A 23,471-nucleotide genomic window follows, 5' to 3' on the forward strand; every position below is an offset into this window, starting at 1 on the left:
CTCCAATTTGCTCACATTTTACCAGGCAACTCTATCACAGCAGGACCACCAGGATGTGGGAAAATGAGAACAGAAGTTATGGGACGACAAAGTCCTACGGAAATGCTCGGAAGGAAGTGAGGTAAGCTGCCTTTGCTGTTGTAAGAAAGGCCTACGTCCTTAAGAGCTCGTGGTCACCCTCCCCCAAGAAGGAGTGCTGAAGTTTAGGAGGTTAGCATGATGTTTCAGAACGTAGCCTTTTAAGTCTCACGGTCCTGGGTTTGCATCTCAGCACTTCAGCTCCCAGTTTAGTGACCCATCTGCACCTCAATTTCCTCATAATAGTACCTACCTCATAAGATTGTTCTGAGGACCAAATGAGATAATGCATTTAAAGCATTTATCATAATGCCTGGCGCAAAGCGACCACCCAGTAAAAGAAGCTGTTCTTCTTCTAGAAACAGGTCGAACCACAGAGTTGGTGCCCCAGGACAGGAAGAACTCAGTGTCTGCTGATAATCCTCTGTCTCTAAATGGAAACTTATGGACCATCTCTCATCTGTCTGGTAAAGGGTGATCTCTCCCGGGGTCTCTGTCTTATTTGGTAGAGAAATGAGACCTACCTTGAGGGTGATGTTGAGATGAGAAATAAGAATATCTTGTTCGTGGGCTTCTAGGAAATAGGAGAGGCAAGAACATGTGACTCCTCAGGCATGTGGGGAATGGTTGCTCGCTCAAGGCCAGGCACGTGAATGCCTGGCTGTTTCAGAAATGACCTGTCTAGCTTCCTGAATGCTGCCTCTCCTCCCCTAACCCTCCCACCCCTGATGCTAAAGAGACTTGACCCTCACATTCACATGAATTCTTGGCCCTCCGCAATCCTCCTGGGTATTTAAGGAACCGAAGGTCAGCGCACGCTGACTTGGCAGAAAGCCTACACGCACTGCTGCCTCTGCCCAGACCACCTGCTTCTGGCCTTCTCGTTCCTGAAACCAAACCTCCTTAATGCCCAAGCTTTAGTCACTTGGTCTCTCATCCCTTTGTACCTGAGCCCCCTCTTGACTACCCCCACTGCCTCATACCGATTGATGTCTACTACTTGAATCCTTATTTTGCCTGGTCCCAAACTCCCACTGGCTGTGTCCTCCCATATAATTCTTGTCCCTTGCAGCTAAGCTTCCTCCCAACCCATGCTTGCTGGAGTTGCTGGGTGAGAATTACGCCCAGATGAAAGGACAAGGGGACCTGGGTCTACTGTGGCTGGAATCAACTGAGGGCCCTATGTTGCTACTGGTGATCCCTGGAACAAGTTGTCGTCTCTACTTGGTACTTTCCAGGATCTTTGGGAAGGGGGGTGAGATGCACAGCCCACAGTCTGAGACTCTCAAGGCTGGTATGTTCTGAAGGATTGCTTTTTTCCAAAAGGGATCTCGAGCAGAAACAGAATATCGCCTCAAAAGCAGAAATGTCCAGGCTGTGCCATCTGGCGAGATACTGTCCCCCATGTTCTGGTTCAGCAGTTAGGTTGTTACATGTGCTGTTACATCTGGGGATGGCTGCTAAGTGTGCTGTTGGAGCTGAGGCTAGCTAACTGTGCTACTGTCTGAGGACGGTGCTGGTATCAGCTCCCCACTTCCAGAACTTCACTCCACTAAAGGCCTGGCACGTGAGACAGTGAAACCTTACCCTGCTCCTGATCTACCCCTGATGAGGGCAGGGACTACAGTGGATTCATATTCTCCTCCACTGACTAATAATAATCATAACAACAACTAAGATTTATTGGGTGGCATCTTGCATTATTCTAAGGTCTTTACATGCATTGTCTCATTTAATCTCCCCACACTGTGATATACATGTGCTATTACCCCTATTTGAACATTAGAAAACTGAGGCTCGAGAGGTTAAAAACCTCACCCAAGGGTATTTCAGCCACTATATAGTAGGTAGGACCTGCATTCATAACCACTGTTAGTCTTAAGCATCTGGCATCTGAGTAAAATAAATGAAAGAATGAAAAGAAAGGAAGGAAAGGAAAGGAAGAGGAAGGAAAGGAGAGAAGGACAAAAGAAGTGAAAAGAAGAACCTGGCTAGTTAGCAAGGCAAAAATGCAAAATAGAATACAGAGATACTGCTCAGGAGAGTATTAAGTTAAATCTTGAAGAACAAAGGTTAGTTTTCCTAACCTGCTTTTATGGGTCAGCTGGAGATGGAATGGTTACTGTTGCCAAGAAGTTCCGAGCCAAGTTTGAAACTTGATCGCGGTGACTGTGGTTAACCAGTATTGGTGGAATATTTGTTATCTTTGATCCTGATTTTCTACTTAGGTTTATGTTTTCCTGGCTCATTGTATGTCTCTTTTGTTACAAGCTACCTCAAATCCTTTCTGGAAAGAGGATAAGGATAAATAAATGAGCTAAAGTATACCCCAACTCCAAAGAATAAACTACTCCTATATTTTTGGGCAATGAAATACTTTACGGTTTCTCTTCAGGAGACAATGAAACTATTAATTCCTTACACCAGTCTCTCTAAGCTTGAGTTATCAGAGAGTTGACTTCTTTCTTCTCTTTGTTTATCTTGAAATATATCAACATGCAGAAATGCAGGTAGAATAGTATGTCAAATAAATACCCTGTATCCACCACCAAGCATAACAGATATTAATATTTTTCCACATTTGCTTCAGATTTTAAAAATAAAACATCACAAGTAGAAATGGAGCCTCTGTGTACCTCTTTCCCTAGAGGTACCACTATCCTGAATTTGATGCTTATCATTCATTCATGTTTTCATACGATTCCTATTTATGCATACATGCATAGGGATTTCATTGAATTGACTTATATTTTCATATTTTATACAAATAGTATCATGCAGTATGTATTTTTTGCATATTTTTTTCCCATTCAGTATTCTGTTTCTGAGCAGCTCTACCCAGAAACATAACTGATGGGAGTAATTCTACTTTCTTTTTTACTGCTGTTTGATATTTGGCTGTATGACCAATGCATGATTTATATATCCATTTTCTTGTTGGGGGGCATTGAGTGATTTCTGGTTTATAACTATTACACACAATGCTGCTTTGAATATATGTGCTCACATGTCTTGAGTTTTGGGGGTACACAATTGGCAGTGGAGTTTCTGGGTCATATGCACACATTCAACTGCATTAAATATTGTCAAATTGCTTTCTGAAGTCATTATCAGTTTACACTCCCACAAGCAGAGAATACAGTTCAGTTCTTTCACATACTCAATGACAATTAGATTTTTTTTAAAAGTCTTTATTGAATTTGTTACAGTATTGCTTCTATTTTATGTTTTGGGTTTTTTAATTTTTTTTTTGGTTGCGAGGCATGTAGAATTTTAGCACCCCCTGCATTGGATGGTGAAGTCTTAACCACTGGACCACCAGGGAAGTCCTGACAATTGGATTTTAATTTTTGCAATCTGATGTGTTAACGTGAAGTATGTGTGTGTACTTGATGGTGGCTTTTGTGACGAGAAGAGATTGTTCAAGACCTTTTTTTTAAAAAAAATACTTTTATTGGAGTATAGTTGCTTTACAATGGTGTGTTAGTTTCTGCTGTATCATAAAGTGAATCAGCTATGTGGATATATATATCCCCATATCCCCTCCTTCTTGCGTCTCCCTCCAGTTCTCCCTATCCCACCCCTCTAGGTGGTCACAAAGCACCGAGCTGATCTCCCTGTGCTATGCGGCTGCTTCCCACTAGCTATCTATTTTATGTTTGGCAGTGTATATATGTCCATGCCACTCTCTCACTTCGTGCCAGCTTACCCTTCCCCCTCCCCGTGTCCTCAAGTCCATTCTCTACATCTGCATCTTTATTCCTGTCCTGCCCCTGGGTTCTTCAGAACCACTTTTTTTTTTTTTTTTTTTAGATTCCATATATATGTGTCAGCGTACGGTATTTGTTTTTCTCTTTCTGACTTACTTCACTCTGTATGACAGACTCTAGGTCCATCCACCTCACTACAAATAACTCAATTTCGTTTCTTTTTATGGCTGAGTAATATTCCATTGTATATATGTGCCACGTCTTCTTTATCCATTCATCTGTCGATGGACACTTAGGTTGCTTCCATGCAAGACGTTTTTTTGAAGGTGAAATTTATATACAGTGAAATGCACTTAAGTGTAAAATCTGATGAATTTTGAAAATATCATCAACATCCAATTAAGATATAAAACATTTCAGTCACTTGAGAAAAGTTCTTCTAGTCTATCCTTGCTCTCCCCTATGAGCAACTATTTTTCTAATTTCGTTCACCATTGATTGATTTTGTCTCTTCTAGAACTTCCTGTAAATGGAACAATACAGTATGTACTCTTGTGTCAGGCTTCTTTTACCCAACATATGTTTTTGAGAATCACTCATATTGTTTCATGTATCGGAAATTGATAATTTTCTATTGCATAGTGTGAAGATACCACAATTTGTTTATCCATTCTATTGGGTTGTTTCTAACTTTGGGGCTATTATGAAGAAAGACATTTTGTACAAGTCTTTTGTTCAGTGGAACTACTGGGTCAAAGAATAGTTTTAAGTTGGACTTTATAAGGAATTGCCATACATGTTTTCAAAGTGTTTGTATAATTTTACACTCCCTCCAGCAATGTATAGAGAGTTCTAACTGCCCCACATATTTGCCAACATTTGTTGTTGTGAGCCTTTATTATTTTTAACAATTCTAGTGTGGCTTTTTCAGCCATCTCATTGTTGCTTTAATTTTATTTTCTCTGATGTCTAATGATGTGTTTGTTTTTTTTAAATTTTATTTATTTATTTATTTTTGGCTGTGTTGGGTCTTCGTTTCTGTGCATGGGCTTTCTCTAGTTGCGGCGAGCGGGGACCACTCTTCATCGTGGTACGCGGGCCTCTCACTGTCGCGGCCTCTCTTGTTGCGGAGCACAAGCTCCAGACGCGCAGGCTCAGTAGTTGTGGCTCATGGGCCTAGTTGGTCCGTGGCATGTGGGATCTTCCCAGACCAGGGCTCGAACCTGTGTCCCCTGCGTTGGCAGGCAGATTCTCAACCACTGTGCCACCAGGGAAGCCCCTCTAATGGTGTTAATCATGTTTTTATGTGCTTTTTAGTCATTTTTTATTTCTTCTTTTGTGAAGTAAATGTTCAGGTCTATTGCCCATTTTTAAAATTTGAATTGTCTTTTTATTATTGATTTGTATGGGTTCTATATATGTTCTAGGTAAAATAGTTCTGTTTTGAATTATGATAAAGTCAATTCATTGATTTTTCTTTTATGGCAAGTGCTTTTTGATGTTCTCTCTAAAATGGTTTGCCTGCCCAAGGTTTGCAAAGATATTCTCCTCTGTTTTCTTCCAGAGGCTTTATAGTTTTAACTATTACATTCAGTACTATTATCCTCCTTGAATTAATTTTTGTGAATACTGTGAAGTAGGGGTCAAACTTCATTTTCTTTTCCATATGGAAACCCAGTTGTTCCTGTATAACTTGGTACAGAAAAGTTCCTTTCTGCCATTGAATTGTCTTAGCAATTTATTGGAAAATCAATTGACTTGTATATATGTGGGTCTCTTTCTAGACTTACTATTCTTTTCCATTTAAAAATTTTTACATGAATACCATACTGTCATGATTACTGTAGCTCTGTAGTAAGTCTTCAAATCATGTAATGTAGTTCTTTCAACTTTATTTTTATTTTACAAAATTGTTTTAGCTAGTCTAGGTCTTTGCATTTCCATATAAATTTTAAAATCAGGGGCTTCCCTGGTGGCTCAGTGGTTGGGAGTCCGCCTGCCGATGCAGCGGACACGGGTTCGTGCCCCGGTCCGGGAGAATCCCACATGCCGCGGAGCGGCTGGGCCCGTGAGCCATGGCCGCTGAGCCTGCGCGTCCGGAGCCTGTGCTCGGCAACGGGAGAGGCCACAACAGTGAGAGGCCACAACAGTGGGAGGCCCGCGTACCGCAAAATAATAATAATAATAAAATCAGCTTGCCAATTTCTACAAAGAAAAAGATTTGGGGTATTTTTATTGGGATTATAGTGGCTCTATAGATGAATTGGGGAAGATAGATATCTTAATATATTGAATCTTCCAATGCATGGATATGAGATATCTCTTCATTTATTTAGATCACTTTTTCAGCAAAATTTTGTAAGTTTAAATTTTATTCTGAAATAAATTTATTTATGACTTTTTTATATTTTAAAGTTTCACTTCCAATTGTTTTTGCTAGTATATAGTAATACAATTTATTTTTATATATAGCTGATCCTCATTATTTGTAGATTCTGTATTTACAAATTCACCTATTTGCTAAAGGATATTTGTAACCCCGAAGTCAATACTCACAGTGCTTTCATGTTCATTCACAGACATGAGCAGGGTGATGAAAAATTTAAGTCAACCAACACACACCTCCCAGCTGAGGTCAGAAGGCAACATTCTGCCTTCTTGTTTTAGTTGTCATAATGTAAACAAGTGTCCTTTTCATGGTATATTTAGTGTCACATTTGTTGCATATTTATCTTTTCTGTTGGTGATGTTGCTGTTTAAAATGTCCCCTAAGGTAGTGCTGAACTGCTCTCTGGTGTTCCTAAGCACAAGATTGTTGTGGTGTGCCTAACAAGAAAAATACATGTGTTAGATAAGCTTTGTTCAGGCATGAGTTATAATGCTGTTGGCCATGAGTTCAATGTTATTGAATCGACAATATATATTTTAAAAGATGTCTTTAAACAAAAGCACGCATTAAAAAAAAAGGTTCCTATTGATTGACTGTCCAAAGTGTTGTACTCAGGTTCATGAGAACATAACCCTGCATTTTTCCTAGGAGCAAATGTTAGTATTTGCTAATTCAGTGTTCACAACATCTTTATAGGATAAAACTTCAGCGAATAATGAGAATCTACTATATTGACCTTGTATCCTGTAACCATGCTCTCCTAATTTTGATAAATTCTTTTGTGGATTTCTTAGGATTTTCCAAAAATCATTTTGTCTTCAAATACAGTGTTACATCTTCCTTTCCAGTTCTTATACCCTCTATTGTTTTTTCTTTCTTTATTGCACAGGCTAGGACTGCCAGCTCAATGTCTAAAAGAAATGGTAAGAGTGGTCATCATTGTTTTATTCCTAATCTTACAGTAAAAGTTCGATATTTCACTATAATAAGTTTAGCTGTAGGTTTACATAGATAGCCTTTTTCAGACAGGGGAAATTCCCATTTATTACTAGTTTGCAGAAAGTTTTTTATCATAAATATTGACTTTTGTAAAATATTTTTCTACGTCTGTTGAAATAATCATATGACCCTTTTCCTTCATGCTGTTAATGTTATTGATTACACTGATTGATTCCCAAAGGTTAAATGAGCTTTGCATTATTACTAGGATAATATAATGCTATCCTTTAACATATTACTAGATTTTATTTGCCAAAATTTGTTTAAAGGTGTCTGTGTCTATGTTTATTAGGAATACTGGTCTGTAATATTTTTCCTGTTGCATCTTTTTTAGGTTTTGGTATCAAGGTCAAGTTGGCCTCATAAAACTAGTGGGGAAGTGTTCCCATCTACTGTGTTTTCTGAAAAAAACAGAAGAAGAGCTATACCCTTTAAAATATATGCTAAATTTCCTTGTGATTTATTCTTTGACTTGGAGGTTATTTAGAAGTTTGTTGTTCAATTTCCAAGTATTTGGCCCATTATTTGAATAATAAAACTTTTCATGTCCTGTTGATATGTGTGTGGTATCACCAGTATCAACATCTGAACCAAAGTTTGATTGAGGAGTCTATCTCAGTTTTGAAAGGTGACTATAACATCTGTATATCAATTTAGGTCAAAATTCTTAAGTATGTTGTTCAAATCATTTATCTTTTTTTTCCTGCTTACTCTATCGATTATTGAAAGACTCAAAATCTCTGACTAGGATTTTGGATTTATCCATTTCTCTTTGTATTCTATTATTTTTTGCTTTATGCATTTAAGAGCATGTTATTAAGTGTATAAAAATTAAAAACTTACATATATTACTAGTGAGATGATGTTTTTGACATTATGAGATAGCTCTTTTATCTCTAGAAATTCTTTGGCCTTAAAGTCTATTTTCTTCAATGTTAATATAGCTACATCAGCTTTCTTTTTTTTACAATTTGAATGATATATTTTTGTATACTTTAATTTCAACCTTTCTGTATCCTTATGTTTTAGGTGTGTTTCTTTTATTTATTTATTTATTTATTTATTTATTTATTTTGCGGTACACAGGCCTCTCACTGTTGTGGCTTCTCCCGTTGCAGAGCAACAGGCTCCAGACGCACAGGCTTAGCGGCCATGGCTCACTGGCCCAGCTGCTCCACGGCATGTGGGATCTTCCCAGACCAGGGTACAAACCCGTGTCCCCTGCATCGGCAGGTGGACTCTCAACCACTGCGCCACCAGGGAAGCCCAGGTGTGTTTCTTTTAAACAGCATATAATGTATATTTTTATCCAGTCTAACAATCCAGCCTTTTAAATGTGAACTTAGTTCCTTTGCATTTACTGTAATATAAAATTAACTGGGTTTAAGTTAACCACCTCAATTTGTGCTTTTACTTATCCCACCTCTTCCATGTTTTATTTCATTCTGTTTTTTCATCCTTAATTGCTTCCTTTTGAATTATTGGGTATTATTGGATCTTAAATGATGGGTATTTTTTAACCATAATTTTCTCTATATGGATTTAGAAGTTATACACTCTTTCTATTTTTTGAATGACTTCCCTAGAACATATATATATGATAGTTTTATAATGAACAATGAATTGAGAGTTAGAGGTAAAAGCACCACCAGTTCAATAAAATCCAGATTTTATATAGACGTAATAATGTACATTGGTCCTTCATATTCACACTTTTATATTTCATCTGTTCATGTCAAATCATCATTTTACACAGTTCCATACGCCCAGCACATTCATTTTCTCATTCTTTATTTACACTGGAATCAGCTCACTATTTAAATTTATATAATTTGCATTAATTTAATATGTACATCATTATTCTTGACCAATAAACCATTTTTTGTGAACTGTGGCTAAATACATTATAATAGAAATGAGAAATATGCAAATTAAGGAAACATTCATTCAACAAATATTTATTTGAGTACTTATGAGTATATTGAGTATATGCCAGGCATTGTGCTGTAGCTCAGAATATAAAAGTGAGCAATAATAGATGTGGTCTCATAAAGCTCATAGTCAAGTAGACAGTACAGTGTGAATGGTGGGAAGCCACGTTAGCCCAGAGGAACTCTATTGACTGATTTTCAGCAGAAGACAACTGTTTGGAAGATGGATAATCTTTAAGAATAAAAATATAGGAATATGTCTATACTTCTGTGAAAATAATTTTATGTTCTAAATTTGTGGAATATATATATAGATAGATAGATAGATAGATAAAGAATTTTTAAAGTATTTTTGACCTCTCTGAAACTACCAGATTATCTGCAGCCCACTCATTTAAACTGCTGGGGTCCAACAATGGTCTAGAGGAAGTGATTTGAAAAATACACACATAGATGTGTTCTTTAAATATCCCCCTCCAGCAGTGCAGCAGAATTTTGGTTGGTGGGATTAACTTCACTTCCTTGCTCCAGGGTTGAGCCTTGATTGACAAAAGCTGGTTAACATAGTCTCTTATCTCTTGCTACAGTCATTGTGCAGTGAATCAGATTTAAGCCAATCAACATATGGAATTTCTCTAGCGTCAGTAATTGGTTCAGTAGGGCCAACCAGAGAGAAGTACAATTTTGTTTTGTTTTGTTTTGTTTTGCTTTATGCTTTGAATGGTTGGGAATAAGAGAGTTCTCTCTCTCTTGTTCTCAATACAAGATGTACAAATCTGAAGTCTGGAACTCCTGCACCTCTTTAATATCGTAAAAGAAATCACCCACACCCAAACGGGATTGCTGATAAATTAAAGAGGACTGGAACTATGCTTGAAGCCCTCTCTACTGCTGAACTTTTTCTCTGCTGACTGATGTCTGGGACCGCAGGAAGGAAGAGGCATGGTCTGGCATCTGGAACAATCTGAAGGATTATTGACCCATATGTCTGGTGATTGATGCTAGACTGGGACTTCCCTTGGGGCTGTCACCCACAACACCCACACATGGCTTCTTCAAGTAGCAGATTAGGATTCCTCATAGCATGGCAGCTGGGTTCCAAGAGAAAGCATCCCAAGCTCTATCATCTTTTATGACTTAGCCTCAGAAGTTGCATAGCATCACTCTGAGATCAGAAATCACATGGATCCAGCTCTAATCTGGTGGAACATCAAAGTCACATTGTCAAGAAAAGCATGTGGAATGGGAAATAATGTTACATCCATTTTGAAAACTACAATTTGCCGCAATACCATGCTGTTTCTTGTTTCTAAGGCCTTAGATATTTTGCGACATTTTTTTCCACCTTCTTCACTGGCTAAACCATACTCAGCCCCCTCTGGTGAGAGGGCTCCCTATGAATGTACACACAGCACCCTGTATTTCTTTTATAGAGTTTACTTGTAATTTACCTGTCTGTCTCCTCCACCAGTCTGTAAGGTCCTTGTCTTCAAGTCTTCATTGCTGTAATCCAGCATATATTTAGCAAAATATATGGATGAGTAATAAAGCTTTATCTTGCACTTTGTATAGCAAACCAGTTTCATTTAAACTGGTTTCTCATTTTTGAGACAGCCCTCAGCTTCAGACTTTTAATATCCTTACATCCTGCATTTTTAAGCCCTTTGCACTGACACCTCTATGCACCTTCCAGATACAAAGTACAGATTTTTATAAGCCAGGCAAAGAACGTTCTAAGCCACCTCATGGTGGCCATGCCTGGCAACCAATTGTTCGGTCTTAGAAACATCACTACATGTGCACAGCAGAGCGAGTGGAAAAAGGAAAAAATATGTAACTCTGATACTAGTGATAAGAAGTAAAATCTCACAGGTACTATGATAGAGTCAAAGATGGAAATGATTAAAAATGATGAAAGTACAATAAAGAACAAGAAAAGAACAAAATGGAAAGAACATGTACAAGATGCTGGAAATATCATCAAAGATGGAATCTAAAGGGTAGGATATTACTATGAATTTTATCATTTTTTTAGCTCTCTGAGACTGAAAGCCCCTCATAGTATATAAATTCTTCTGTTGAACTTTTGATTTTCTAGCAGATTTATAGGAATATACTGTACACTAAAAGAGTAGACTGCCTATCCTAAAAAAGATGTGGCGCTCATAATGAGTTTACATCAACTCTGCAAGTCAAGTTTAACAGTGTATCCAGGCTGTGAACTTACGTTGAAGATGGCAACAGTAGGATATATGGTCCGGGAAGAAGATTTGAAGACTTAGATATACCTGTGCCTGACACAAGCAGAGGGTCATACTGGGTTCAGGATTGGCAAGACACCTTCTAAAATGTAAGCAAAGACCTACTGTCATTACTCTGGGCAATGTTTCTCAAGAAATGGCATAGGGAGGCCCACATCAGAATCACATTAGGGGGTCTTATAATTCAGATGCCTGTCCCCATCCCCTTTCCTCAGACCAAATCCCTGCGAGTGGATCCCTGCCTTTTTAACAGGCTCCCAGATAACTCTTATACATACCACATTTTGGGACCAGTGCTTGGTAGATGCTGACGTTGGAGCCATGAGTCACTTGGCCTATCCCTGCAGGCTGGAAAGGAGTCCACTTTAGTCTCACCACCATAAGAAAGTCAACCTGGGCAGACCCCAGACCCCAGGTGATATAAGCCCATATTAACAAGAAGAAAGGGTTCGCAACAAGAGAATGAGGAGAAGAATCCAAGGAAAGTTTTGGCCATCAGCTTTTAAAATGCTAACTTGATGCATTTTCAAATGTCTAAGGTCTCTGCCTTTCTCCCCTGGCTGACATTGGAATAGCAGAACTGGGTAGCCATTCTTCCAACAAATTTCTGTGAAGTGCTGGTCACGTGGTCTAGAGAATATTAAACTGGACTATGGGAAGGGACAAGTGGCTAGTGATGGAGCATTTTATGAGATTGTGATGCAGAGACTGAAGGCTTTAAGTATTTGTAAGAATAACACTTCTGGCTTCTGCGCTGTGGTGTAGCCGGCTGACAATGATGGAAATGGTGACAGAATAGGGTTGATCAACCATGCGTGGGACAAGTGAGACCTTTGACTTTCAGCTAAACCCAGCACTGAATGTAAGAACACAAAGATCTTCCAACTCATGAATTATGGGAAGTTAAATCTAGTAGCTGAGCTTACAAAGCCTAAGATGGCCAACAAGATGAACATGAAGATGCTGTAGGCAAACAATAAGTAGCCTAATGACCAATGCCCAAGCAAAACTGAGAATGGAAATACGTAGCTCCCCCACATCGAGCTTACTTCTTAATATGAGTTCAGCTAAAACCATTCAAATTCTGCTGGCTTTTTCCATCGGTGAGTCTGTGGCTTGTATTTATGGTCTGGGAAAGAAATAGTATGAGCGAGCTTCTCTCTACTTTTCTTTCTCATCCTGACCATTTTTCTTTCCTTTACTGTCCTCCTCATGTCTCTCCCTGCTTCTTATATCTTGCTGTAAATCTTCTCTCAAAATTAATCATTTTTTCTATATCTGTCATTTATTTTTCTCCCTTTATTTTTTGTCTCAAATATTGCTGTAATCCTCTTGCTATCTTTCCTGCTCCATTCTCTCAGTACTCTCTTTCCCACACTTCTCATCACAAGAACACATCTCCCTCCCTCTCATTCCATTCACCTCTTCCTGTCTTTGTTTTTGTGTCTTTGTTTCTGAGTGTCTCCAGCCACTTGTCTGTGTATCTCAGTCTTCCAAGACCTCTATGGCTATTTTTTAAAATCTCTGTGTTGATCTCAATTTCCATCAAGTTATTCTCAGGAGTATTATGTGCCAAGGGAAGTGAGATATTCTGACAAGCAATGTCTAAGATCCTATGGCGAGAAGAAGAGAGACATGTTACATCCAGCTTATCTCCTACTAGGCTGTGAATTCCTCAAAGCAGGGCTAGTGCTTAGACCATGCTAGGAGCATGTATATTTATAGAACTGTTGTTACTGGGGAGAAAGTCTTGGTATCAGGTGATACCAATTACTATAAGAAAAGTAGGGTACATCAATATAATAGCAAGAGCGAGGAGCTGTGGGGATGTATGTATATGTATAGCTGATTCAATTTGTTATACAGCAGAAACTAACACACCATTGTAGAGAAATTATACTCCAATAAGGATGTTAAATATATAAATATATATATACATATTTGAAAAATCACTGGAAACCATAGTTTATTTTTTAAAGTCGCATTTTCCAGTGCAAGTGGCTCTACAGCAGTGTTGAAACTTTTGCCCGTCTTTCATGTGTCCTCCCATGCCCACTATTCTAATACTTTTTTCAATTAAAAAAATAAAACAGGACTGCCCAGAGAATAGATGGCTCTTTGTGCTGGGAAAGGGAAAAGAACAATCAGAATGAGACTGGAATATCCTGTTGCCACCAGAAAGCAAGAATCTGATTTTTTTTTAATGTTAGGGTCAATATGAGAATGCCAAAGGACCCAATTTAAGGGTTCCCATTGACCAAGCTGCAACAATTTGAGCACAAAATATTATTGTTATTATGGTTACTTGGAGCAAGTTGAGTCCATGAAAGACCATGGATTCATAATATTTCTCAAAAGAGAAAAGTTAAAATAATGAGTACAAAAATACAGCTGTAATCAAAAAATGGATAACCAGTTATGGATTTGCTTCTTGTTAATGGATTTTAACAAGCGGCTATTATTTATATATGGATATTTCGTTAATTATTGTTTTGTATAGAAATGCATAAATATATATGTGCATATTTGTTTCTGAGAAAAAAAAAGTTATGGAAATGAGCAAACCAGTAATCTAGGAAAAAAACAGGAACTCTATCAAGAGGACAGACTGGTTTTGTTGGTATGAAATTAACATATAATTTAGGTGGAAAGAAAGTCCAACACTTAATCAGGATCAGTGATCACACAAAATTACCAAGTAGAAGAAAGGGTCAACAGGGTCTTCCAAAAAGATGAATTAGTCAAATGTCCCAAAGAGGAAGAAGCTACAACCCAGACCCAATGCCTCATCTTACAGGAAGTGAAACCACTAGATGGTCCTACTCATTTTAATAAAACACCAATAAGGAATACATATTTCTTTAAAAAGGTAACAGACCAAGTCAATATATCATACTGATAGGATATTGGGTTCTGTAACTCTGGTAAAGTGAGACTTTGAAAGTATGTTATTTCCTGAAAGACATCAGGTTGTAAAAAAATAAAACGCAAGTGAAGGTGTGACCTTAAAAATCATGTTGCAGTAAGGCCAGAAGTTATTGCAGCCTGATGATGTGTCTTGTACCCAGACCAAAAATGGATCAGCCAGTAATCCAGATTCTGCTGCCTTGGCTGGGCTGAGCACGTATACTTTTTCTTTGGGGTCTAGTAATATTACTCCACCCCTGGGAAGGAATAAAAATATATTACTAAAACCCTAGGAAGATATTAAAATAAGTATACTAATATCCCCTCAGAAGGTATAAAACAAGCACATAAATTATCAAAGAAATGAATAAGTCCATTGTTCTGAGGCTTTAGAATACATTCAAGTGTAAGTATAATAATAAGCTTTGTAGTCACTGCATTTGTGAAAGTTTTATATATTTGAAGTGTTCAAAAAATCAGCCATAATAAATCTGCAAATGCATTTTAAAAGATATAGGAGAAATTAATCAAATTATAGTCAGTTTAAAATTTCGAGATACTTTGTTTTAAAAATATTTTTATTAGGTATATGAGTTCAGTAATTTGAACATTAAACAAAATACAAGTTTCTTGCTCCTGACAGGAAAATTTAGAAACCTGGACTGTGAGGTCCCTTCCCCTAAATCATCCCAGAGGAAATTGGAAACCTTTCTTGCACATTAGAATTACCCAGGAAGCTTTAAAATCTATTGATAATCAGGGGCCCTCCTTGGACCATTTGTATCAGAATCTTCAGAAGCAGAATCTGGGCACTAGGGTTTTTTAAGTACTCCACAGTTCCAGCTAATATGCAGCCAGAGTTAAGGAATTAATAGAGGAGTTGAGAAGGCAGAGTCTGCGGAACTAACATCAAAACTTTGAAAAGGCCACAAGGAGACCAAAGACAGTTGTGAGTTGGTGTAGAAGCTCATGGCAGTCTGGGATGGGGACATAGTGGAGCAGTAGGTGTAGCTATGGCGGGTGAATTTTGCTCTTACTTATCCCCTACGTTGATTTGGCGGGATGTTTTTCTGGCCCCATCACTTCCATGGACTGGAAATTAGCAAGAGCAGACCGGTTATGCATATGGAGGGGATGGAAGGGTTGGGGAGATGGGGAGAATATCAGGGTAGCTTCAAGACCCTCCCAAGTTGAGAATCTGGTGAGAACACGTGTATAACATCTAGCTGCCCTACGGCATTTGCTTCCTCCTTCCCTTCCTCTCCATACCCTCAATGACAGTGGATTGCAACCTAAGAAGTTTATCTCCTCTTGGAGATAACCTTTTTTCCAGGAATTTAAGGAAGATTCTCTGAATGGAGGCAATGCCTGGTGAAGGAACTGGGAATGGAGTTGGTCTGCAGGTTCTGTGATGTGTGATGCTCTCATTCCTAGACTTCCCCAGCTTCCACAAATAGTCCCAAGGATCAATACCACACAGACTATATTCTCTGACCACAGTGCAATTATGTTAGAAATAAATTACAAAAGAATAATTATTGGGAGATGATTCTCCATAGGTCTCTTGTGTTTCTGTATGTCTTCTGAGCAGAGGCATTGTCAGCTTTTGATTACCTTTTCAAGGATGTTTATGTAGCAAACAGCCTTGGAAAACGAAGATAGCATCTCCCTCCATGGCAGAGGGCAGGTGTGTTTGCTCTCTAGTAAAACGAAGGTAATGTCTCCCTGTGGGGCAAAGATTGGGTAGGTTGGCTTATACCCCCTTGTGAAAGATTGGAGTTTCCTAATCTCAGGGTCCTTCAACTGTGACTGAAACCTGCTACAGGTGCAGCATCCTCCTGGACCCATATATGCATCACTCTTGTAGGACTTAGGAGGCAAGGGGAACCAATGAGAAAATGAAGTCATTTGTCTTTGATCCAGGAGTCTCATGTCTTCCGGCATTGTTTTTGAAACTGACTGGCTACCTTGGTACCTTACAAGCAGGTAAAATCCAAGATTCTTCACAGTTGTTGATAATAACTTTTTTTTTTTTTTTTTTTTTTTTTTGCGGTATGCGGGCCTCTCACTGTTGTGGCCTCTCCCGCTGCGGAGCACAGGCTCCGGACGCGCAGGCCCAGCGGCCATGGCTCACGGGCCCAGCCGCTCCGCGGCATGTGGGATCCTCCCGGACCGGGGCACGAACCCGTGTCCCCTGCATCGGCAGGCAGACTCTCAACCACTGCGCCACCAGGGAAGCCCGATAATAACTTTTTAAAATCCTTTAAGTCTAGAAATGAAATTGCATACAACTAAAAAATCTTTAAATTAAAAAGGAATTCATGAATATAATATAGAAAACAGAATAAACTGAAAGTATTTTAAGCCAAAATTTATGGACATAGCTAAAGCAATATTTGGAGGGAAATTTATAAATTTAAATAAATGTATCAGGAATCAAGAAAGATTGAAAACTAATGAGCTGTTTAGTTCAAGAAGAAAAAAATGGAAATTAGAGCAAAACTAAAGAAATCAGAAAGGAAGAAATATTAAGGGCAGAAATCAAAGTAAAGAATAAGAAAACAGTAATAATACAAGATATAATAATAGTAACAGCAAACGATACTGAAGATCAATAAAATTAAAAGCTGATATTTAAATTTTTTTGAAAAGATAAGATGGTCTTCTGGGAAGAAAGAAAGAAAAAGATTGTATAAAACAAAATGCAGAATGATAAAAAGGGAATAACTGCAGATGCATAAGACATTTAAAAATAATAAAAGAATATTGTGAAAACTATAGCCTAATATATTTGAAATTGTAGATGAAATAGATTTTGCTCTACACGGTAGTATTTAAATAACTCAGCAACAAGTAAAGCTTGGTGCTGGCTAATCAGGATGGGCACGTGCCAATCAGAAAGCATTCTGCCTGGTTGCCAGGCTGGTGTGTCCTGCCGGAATAACAACTCTGTATTTCTGAGATGAAAATTAAATTCCCAATTGGCCCAAGGAGAAATATAAATATCAAACAGGCCAGTAAGCATTAAAGAAGCAAAATGGTAATCAAAGATTTCCTTTTCCAAAAGGCTGCAGCCCAGAAAGTTTTTTAGATGAAAGCTTTACAAACTTGTAAGGAACAGGTAATTCCCTACTTCATGTATTCTCAAAGGGATCAAAATCCACTGGTTTGGGGAGAAGGGGAAAAATCTTAGGTATTAAAATACTGTGGTCCTCCAAAGGGTCACGGTACATAAACAGATATACAGTGTTTCTATGGTATTAAAATTTCAAGGTGGGGGATTAGGAAAAAAACATATCTAAAGAGGCTCCAGGGAGAGGGGGAGACTAATAAAAAAAAAAGAAATTGAGAAACACCCCTAATTTTAGTCAAGAAAATAGAGAAAGAGCAAAAACTTCCAAAAGGCTAGTATAACTGAATACAAAACTGGATAAGAAATGCACACACACACATACACATGTATATATTTATATACACATATGTATGTATTTATATTTATAAGTGAAATGTCCCTCTGTAGATACACAGTCATGTTCAATTATGAAAATGCATGCAAAAATCCTCCATAAATATTCGTTAAATTAATCCAACAATATTAAAACTATATCTCAGAACCAGATTTACCCTCCTGCCTTAAACAATGAGAAAAACTGGACAAGATATGTGGAGCAACTGCTTTAAGATATAGGATGATATGAAGATGAAGCCTGTGATTCCAGAGAGAAGGGAAACCAATGAGGTGAGTCCTACCATCACTGTATAGCTTTCTGCCTGGAGGTACATTCTGGAGAGCAGAGTGTGTAGGGCATTCCCAAGCAGAGCACAGTGTTCTCTCTGAGTTGAGGAGCAGAGATTGGAGTTCTGGGAGTCTGAGGGAGCTAGAAGCTGTGGAGGCAGAGTTCCATAGAGGAGAGAACTACAGAAAACCAGCTCAGTCTTTGGTTAATAGTAGGATGTGTAGACACAGAGTGAAACTCTTCTATATACATTTATGTACATCTATATACATTTATGTACATCTATACATTTATGTGCATATATGTAACCAGAATATTACTATTTGAAAGTAGATTGTGATAATTAGAGCTGTTTACTATACATGCTAAAACAACTACTGTATACAAAACAAAGAGTTATAACTAATGTCCCCAAAGGAGAAGAAAATGGGTTCATAAGAATATTCAGTTAATCCAAAGGAAGTCAATAAAATAGGAAAAAACTCCCAAATAACAGATGGAACAAATAGAAATCAAATAGTGAGGTAGAAGCATATGACTTATTGCATAAAGTACAAATTGTATAAGCACCAAATTAAAAGGCAGAGATTGTCAGATTGGACAAAAAAACAACACCTAACTATATGCTGCCTACAAGCAATCCACTTTAAATATAAAGACACAATAGATTAAAAATAAAAGAATGGAAAAGGGGACTTCCCTGGTGGTCCAGCGGTTAAGACTCCATGCTCCCAGTGCAGGGGGCCTGGGTTCAATCCCTGGTCGGGGAACTAGATCCCACATGCCGTAACTAAAGATTCCTCATGCTGCAACTAAGACCTGACGCAGCCAAATAAATAAATAAATATTAAAAAAAAAAAAAAAAAAAAGAATACCAAGGTAACCCTGATCAAAATAAAGCTGGAGTGGCTATACTAATATCAAACAAAGTAGAAGTCATTGAAAATAATCTTAGCAGGGATAAAGAAGATTATCATTTAATAACGATAAAAGGGTCATTTCATCAAAGGACATAACAATGTTTTTTGCACCAAGTAACAGAGGATCAGGATACATCAAGTAAAAAGCTAATGGACTTGAAAGGAGAAATTGGCAAATTTACGATTACAATCAGAGATTTCAGCATCCTCTTTTAATAATTAATAGAACAAGTAGAAAATCTGTTTGGACATAGAAGACTTGAATAACACCCTAAACCAAACCATAAAGGTAAACCATATTTATAGAACACTCCACCCAACAGCTACATAATACACATTCTTTTCAAGTGCTCAGGGAATATTGACTAAGACAATATTCTGGGATGTAAAACAAACCTCAATAAATTGAAAACAATTCCACTCATGCAAAATATGTTCTCTGACTACAATGCAATTAAATTAGAAAACAAGAGAAAAATACCTGAAAAACCTCCAAGTATTGAGAAACTAATATACTTCTAAATAGCCCATGGATCAAAGAAGACATCAAAAGTGAAATCAGGAAGCATTTTGAACTGAATGAAAATGGAAACACAACATATCAAATATTGTAGGATGCTAGTAAATTAGTGCTTAGAATTTGTTGGAAAGTATCAAATTAATGACCTGAGTTTCCACATTAAAAAAGTAGTAAAAATAGAGCAATTCAAGCTCAAAGAGAAAACCAATGTAACACTTGTTTTTTAAAAAAGTCAATAAAATTGATGAATCTCTAGTCATATTGATTAAGACAATAAGAAGACACTAGGAGAAGGAAGTGATGTAATCACAGTTTCAACAGATATTTAAAGGATAAAAGGGAATATGATGAACAACTCTCCAGACATAAATTCAGCAACTTAAATGAAATGGACCAATTCCTTGAAAGACCCAGACAATGAAAGCTTATTCAAGAAGAAATAGATAACCCATATAGCCCTGTATCCATTAAAGAAACTGAATTTTTACTTCAAAGCCTTCCCACCAAAAAAACTTCATACTCAGATGACATCACTAGTGAATTCTATCAAATATTTAAGAAAGAAAACTAATTTTAAATAAACTCTTCCAGAAAATTGAAAACACTTCCCAACTCAGACTTTAAGTTAACATTACTCTGATCCCCAAACCAAACAGACATTATAAGAAAGAAAATTACAATCCCAAATCCCTCAGGAACATAGATACCAAAATTCTTAACAATATTTTAGCAAATCACATCCACTGATACATGAAAAAATAATACATCATGACCAAGAGGATTTCATTCCAGGAATGTAGGGTTGGTTTAACATTTGAAAAATTAAACAATGCAAATCACTATATTAAGGACTACAAGAGAAATATGAGATGATTATCTGAGTAGATACAGAAAAAGTACTTTGTGCCATCATTCACAGCCTCCCCTGTGGCCCACGCACAAGGGCGGAAGAACATCAGGAGAGAGGATCTGTAACAGCTTTGCGAGTGACGAGAGTCACCCCTCCATACAGACATCCAGATTGCTCCTAAAGCATTCTTGCCTCTGGGCTGGCTCCCGGGAGTGGACAGAGAGGCCTTCCCTTTGCCTAGTGATCAACAATTCCCAGACCTGCCTATGTGTTGGCCCCCAACTACTGCCTGATCCATCAGAGTTTTAACCCCCATCTTAGACTACTGGTTTCATCCTATGATCTTAGGGTATTAGGTGGCCAGGTGCTTCACCCAATCCACTCTCTACCAGTAACGGGAACTGACATGCCCACCACCCCTGAGGTACTGACCCCACCCCATTCCCTTGACGATGGTTAAGTGGTCGGTTTAGGGCTTTGCTACCACAGGTGAATATTGTTTACCATTCAACCCACGCTACCATTTTGTCATCCCTGTTGGATGATAAAAGTGAGTTTATATTTTCTTTTCTTTTTTTTTCTATAAAACTCTTTGTTTCTATTCTTAGAATATTAAGTTGAAATTTTAAAATCGTGTTTATTCATTCTTTAAATATTTATTGAGTGACTATGTGGATAAGTTCTCCATGAATGTAATGTAAATATAGCCTCGCGGGATATTTTTTGTTTGTTGTGATTTGTTTTGTTGCCTTTTGGCCCTCTTTACCTATTTCTCCTAACCCTCACCCCTCGCCTCTGACAATCTCCAATCTGTTCTGCATATCTGTGAGCTTGGTTTTTTGTTTTCATTTCTGTTTAGATTCCACATATAAGAGAGATCATGTGGTATTTGTTTTTCTCTGTCTGACTTATTTCACTTAGCATAATACCTTTGGGGTCCATCCATGTTATCCCAAATGGCAAGACTTCATAATTTTTTATGATTGAATAATACTCATTTTCTATCTATCTATCTATTTATCTATGTCATTTTCTTTATCTCTTCATCCATCAACGGACATTAAGTTGTTTCCATTCTTGGCTATTGTAAGTAATGCTGCAATGAACACATGGGTACATATATCTTCTCAAGTTAGGGTTTTCCTTTTCTTTGGATAAATACCCAAAAGTGGAGTTCCTGGATCTTATGGTAGTTCTATTTTTAATTTTTTGAGGAACCTCCATACTGTTTTCCATAGTGACTGCACCAATTTATATCCCCACCAACAATGCACAAGGGTTCCCTTTTCTCCACATTCTCACCAACTACTTATTTCTTATTTTTTATAATAGCTATTCTAACAGGTGTGAAGTGATATCTCACTGGTTTGATTTGCATTTCCCTTTGATTAGTGATATTGAGCATTGTTTCATATACCCATTGGCCATCTGTATGTCTTCTTTGGGAAAATATCTATTTAAGTCTTTTACCTATTTTTCAATCAGATTGTTTATTTTTTTTTTTTACTACTGAGTTGTATGAGTTCTTTATATATTTTGGATATTATCTTATCAGGTATATGATTTGCAAATATTTTCTCCCATTCAGTAGATTGTCTTCTCATTGTCCTTTACTGTGCAGAAGGTTTTTAGTTTGATATAGCTCCACTTGTTTATTTTTGCTTTTGTTTCTTCTGCATTTGGTGTCAGATTCAAAAAATCATTGCCAAGACCTATGTCAGGGAGCTTCCTGCCTTATATTTTATTTCCTATGTACTCTAAATAGGGCCAATAGCTTCTTGCTTTTACTCTCAAATCACCCATGATTTTTCTCATAATAATCTCCATACTTTAATATTTCCAGAGTCCCCTCTAACCCAAGTTTATTGTAAAGATAGTTTCTTCAATGAGGAGAGGGAGCCTGCTGGCAAGACTGTGGGAAAAGGACTACTGTTTTACATTATAAACCTTGGAAGCGCTATTTGACTTTTAAAACTGTATATATGTAATTCTTATATAAAATTAAATCAAAAAAGAAAAAGAAAAGGTCTAGAATGCTTGCTGTTCTTCTTCATCCTGGGCCTAATGCAGGCATCACTAATCTATAACAGTGCTCCTTTCTACTATCTCACAGCCTCACAGCCCTTCTCAACACAGTACTCCAGGCAGGCACTACCAGCCAGAGTTGACATGAAACCAGTTCTCCATTCCTGATCTTTTTCATTGGCTCTGCTTAGAGATTTTGCTTTTGCTTTTCTAGCTCTGAACCTTGTGCCTTTTCCAGAATGAATCCAAGCTTCAGCTCTCTGGTGTCACACACCACAGCCTAGGATGTAGACTGCTTCTAAACCAAGTCATGCCTCACTGCCAGGGAACCTTCTGTGGCCTCCCTGCTCAATGGGGAGGGGGAGTTAATAGCTATAGTGTACCGGAGCAGATTCACTTAAAGAGGTCCAAACAGCCAGAACCCCTAAGAGAAAACCCCCTTTGGGAATAGTGGGTGCAGCTGACTGGACATCTTATTGCTTCAGAGGTCTGCAGTCCCTTCTGTCAATCTGAGTCACCCTCGGGACAGAGAGTGACTTCCTACCTTTCAATACTTTCCTCTCTAAGAAGAGTAGCAGCTTCCTACAACCCTTCCAACTGTGATTGGGTTACACCAGGTAGAGAGATCTTGTATTATATCCTCAGAGGGTGTGGTACAGGAAAATTACAGCAGTGAGAGCTGGTACTCCATGCTCCCACCCATTAGGAAGAGCACTGACTTTTTTTTAATATTTTCCCTTGCGAATCTTCAGTCTCAGAAGCAGAACAATCAATCATATTGTCAACACAAATAGGCCTCATAAAATTCAAAGTTAAAGTTACCTCTGACAGTTTCCTCACCCATAAAACGAGCGGGGTAGACCAGATAATCTCTTAGGGTCTTTCCAGCTCTTATATCTAGTGACTTTAAGGCTTCAGTCAACAATATAAAATAAGAGTGGAAAGCAAAGGACTCCCTTTAAAAGTTAACACAGGTTCTGGAGAAAAAGAGGATTGGTTTGAAAGATAAGAAGCCAGAATGAATTCTGAAATGAAGTAGAACAATGAGAACGTGCTTGTAAAATGTATCACCACCCAAGTGCCTTCCAGTGGGCTCTGGATAACTTCCAGACTGGGTGATTACTGACTGATAAGAATCGTTCTT

The sequence above is a fragment of the Leucopleurus acutus genome, assembly GCF_964270905.1.
Source record: "Leucopleurus acutus genome assembly, chromosome: 1".
NCBI classification, from domain to species: Eukaryota; Metazoa; Chordata; class Mammalia; order Artiodactyla; family Delphinidae; genus Leucopleurus; species Leucopleurus acutus.